This window comes from Bufo bufo, chromosome 8 (genome assembly GCF_905171765.1).
Source record: "Bufo bufo chromosome 8, aBufBuf1.1, whole genome shotgun sequence".
In the NCBI taxonomy this organism is placed as follows: domain Eukaryota; kingdom Metazoa; phylum Chordata; class Amphibia; order Anura; family Bufonidae; genus Bufo; species Bufo bufo.
The window spans coordinates 175,432,466-175,436,378 of NC_053396.1; positions in this window are offsets into that span (position 1 = coordinate 175,432,466).

Genomic DNA, 3,913 nt, shown 5'->3' on the forward strand with positions numbered 1-3,913 from the left:
CATTATAGGTGAGGGCCTGCAGGTGAGCTGACCCTCTAACAGATTGTAGGTGAGGGCCTGCTGGTGACCTAACACTTTAAAACATTACATTCGAGGGCTTGCAGGTGAGCTGGCCCTCCAAAAGATTGTAGGTGAGGGCCTGCTGGTGAGCCAACCCTCTAAAACAGTATATGCGAGGGCCTGAAGGTGAGCTGACCTTCTACAACATTAGGAGCGAGGGCAGACTAATAAGCATGTTGATATGATGGAAGAGGAGGAGGACGAGAAAAGGAAGATTGAACCATATACCCTTTTTTTGTGGTGGAAGGGGTGCATGGGAATACAGTGTATTCAGTACATTATAAAAAACACATTTAAAGTGCCTTTATGTTCAGCTGCTTTCCTCTGGTGGAGTAGAGAAGTCAGGGGCAATCCAGGCCATGTTCGTTTTTATAAGAGTCAACCTGTCAGCATTTTCAGTTGACAGGCGGATGCGCTTATCAGTTATTATGCCCCCAGCAACACTAAATACCTGCTCTGACAAAACGCTGGTGGCAGGGCAGGCCAGCACCTCCAAGGCGTAGAGCGTCAGTTCACGCCATGTGTGCAGCTTGGACACATAATAGTTGTAAGGCACAGGGGGATCATTGAGGACGCTGATACGGTCTGCTACTGTATGTACTCCTTCACCATCTTCCAAAATGTTTCCCTCCTTGTGACACTAGGCCGCGCATCAGGGTGAGGGTGCTAGCGGGGTGTCATGAAACTGTCCTAGGCTTTGGAGAGTGTTGCCCTGCCTCTGTTGGAATTGCTGTCTGTTCCCCTCGTCTCCCCTCCTCGGTTGCCCAAGGAACTACGTACTCTGCCGCCAGCATTGTCAGCTGGAAATTTTTGGAGCTATTTTTCCACAAGGACCTTCTGGTATTGCACCATTTTGCTCGTCCTCTCCACCACAGGAATGAGAAATGATAAGTTCTCTTTGTAGCGGGGGTCGAGAAGGGTGAAGAACCAGTAATCGGTGTTGTCCAAAATGTGTAAAACGCGTGGGTCACGGGAAAGGCAGCCTAACAAAGTCAGCCATGTGTGCCAGAGTCCCAACAGGCAAGACTTTGCTGTCGTCATCACTAGGATGACTCTCAATCACCTCATCCTCCTCTTCTGCCCATCCACGCTGAACAGATCGAATTAAACTTCCATGGGTACTACCCTCTGTAGCGGAGGCAACCGTCTCCTGCTCCTCCTCCTTCTCCTCCTCCTCATCATCCAATTTGCACTGAGATTACAAACTGAGGGTGGTCTATCACCCTGTGTAATGTCTTCCCCCCTCTTCCACATGCAAAGCGTCGGCCTTAATTGTAAGCAGCGAGCGTTTGAGTAGACACAGAAGTGGGATGGTAACGCTGATAATAGCGTTATCGCCGCTTACCATCTGTGTTGATTCCTCAAAGTTTCTTAAAACCTCACATAGGTCAGACATCTATGCCCACTCCTTGCTTGTGAAGAGCGGAAGCTGACTGGAAAGGCGACGACCATGTTGCAGCTGGTATTCCACTACTGTCCTCTGCTGCTCACAAAGCCTGGCCAACATGTGGAACGTGGAGTTCCAGCGTGTGCTCACCTCGCACAACAGTCGGTGAGCTGGCAATTGTAAGCGCTGCTGCAGCATTGACAGACCAGCGGAAGCTGTCGATGACTTGCGGAAATGGGCACACACGCAGCGCACCTTCACCAGTAGCTCAGGCAAATTGGCTTAAGTTTTGAGAAACCGCTGAACCACTAAGTTGAAGATGTGGGCTAGGCATGGGATGTGTGTGAGCTTGCCGAGCTCCAAAGCCGCCACCAAGTTACGGCCATTATCAGACACAACCATGCCTGGTTCTAGGTTGAGTAGTGAGAGCCACAGCTCAGTCTGGTCTCTTATCCCCTGCCACAGCTCTGCGGCTGTGTGCTGTTTATCCCCTAAGCAGATTAGATTAAGCACGGCCTGTTGACGCTTCCCCACTGCAGTGTTACCAGCTACCGACTGATGGTTGACTGGTGCTGCAAGAGGATAATTCTGAGGTGGAGGAGGAGGAGAAGTGGGGGTTGGAGCCACTAACATAGGTGGTGGCGTAAACCCTGATGGAATTAGGGCCCGCAATCCTTGGCGTCGGTAGCATCTGTGCCATCCCAGGGTACGAGTCGCTCCCAGCCTCTGCAACGTTCACACAGTGTGCCGTCAGGGAAATGTAGCATTCCTGGCCGAAAGCACTTGTCCATGTGTCAGTGGTTAAATGGACCTTTCCAGTAACTGCGTTGGTCAGGGCACGGGTGATGTGATGGGACACATGCTGGTGTAAGGCGGGAACGGCACACCGTGAAAAATAGTGGCGGCTGGGGACTGCGTAATGAGGCACGGCCGCCGACATCAGGCTGCGGAAAACCTCAGTGTTCACAAGCCTAAATGGCAACATTTAGGGGCGGACTGATCATTCGGGCATGGACCAAGGGCCCGCGGCTACTAGGGGGCCCTGTCAGGGCTGTCTTCTGCACTCACATGTATTGGAGCGCTCTGCCGCGGCCCGGCATGAAGTACAGTGACCATGCCAGGCCCTGTCAGAGCGCTCCTTAAATGTGTATAATATGAGGCAAGGATAGGGGGGGTGTTGGCGCAGAGGCAAGGGGGCGGGGGGCGCGCGGTGCGCACTCACACACCCGCAGTTGTTTTTCATAGCGAAGCAGGGAGCGCTCTCCGTTCCATACTTCACTGTTCTTCTGAGAGCTCCCCCTGCTGGCCACACACCGCGCTGCTGGCTGTGGTAGGAGCGCTGAAGGCCCGGGAATCGGACTCCAGCATAGCCAGCAGTGCTATGTGAGTGTGGGAGCGCGTCATCAGGAAAAAAGGTAAGTATGTGTTTGTTTGTTTTTATAAAGCTGCGGACTGGGGGCAACAACTACTGTGAGGGGGCTGTGGCCATAACTAATTTGAGGGGGCACATATCTGGCATAACTACTATGAGGGGGCACATATCTGGCATAACTACTGTGAGGGGGCACATATCTGGCCATAACCACTGTGAGGGGGCACATAATCTGGCATAACCACTGTGAGGGGGCAAATATTTGGGCATATCTACTGCGAGAGGCACATAATCTGGCATAACTGCTGTGAGGAGGCACATAATCTGACATAACTACTGTGAGGGGGCACATAATCTGACATAACTACTGTGAGGGGGCACATATCTGGGCATATCTACTGTGAGGGAGGCACATATTTGGGCATAACTACTGTGAGGGGCACATAATCTGGCATAGCTACTGTGAGGAGGCACATAATCTGGCATAACTACCATTAGGGGCACATATCTGGCTATATCTACTGTGAGGGGCTTATAATCTGGCATAACTACTGTGAGGGGCACATAATCTGGCATAACTACTGTGAGGACGCACATAATCTGGCATAACTACCGTTAGAGGGCACATATCTGGGCATATCTACTAGGAGGGGCACATAATCTGGGGACTGAGAGGCATAATGGGGGCTGGCTGAGAGGCATAATGGGGGCTGAGAGGCATAATGGGGGCCGATGAGAGGCATAAGGGCTAATAATGGGGGCTGATGAGAGGCATGGGGCTCTCATCTGAGGTCTGATTGGGGGTAATTTACATTGGGGTCTGAGCTGAGGTCTTATTTGAAGTCTTATTGGGGTCTTATTTACATTTGGGGTCTGATTCGGGCTGTCAGCTGAGGTCTGATTAACATTGGGGGTCTGATTGGTGGTCTGACCTGAGGTGTAATGACATTTTTTTTTTCTTATTGTCCCCCTCTAAAACCTAGGTGCCTCTTATAGGTCTCCTGAACTGCAGAGCGGTGCCCACTTCCAGCCCTGAGCATAGCTGCCCCCTGCCCAGACCACTGATCCTGAGCCTGCTGGAGTCTTCACTGTAA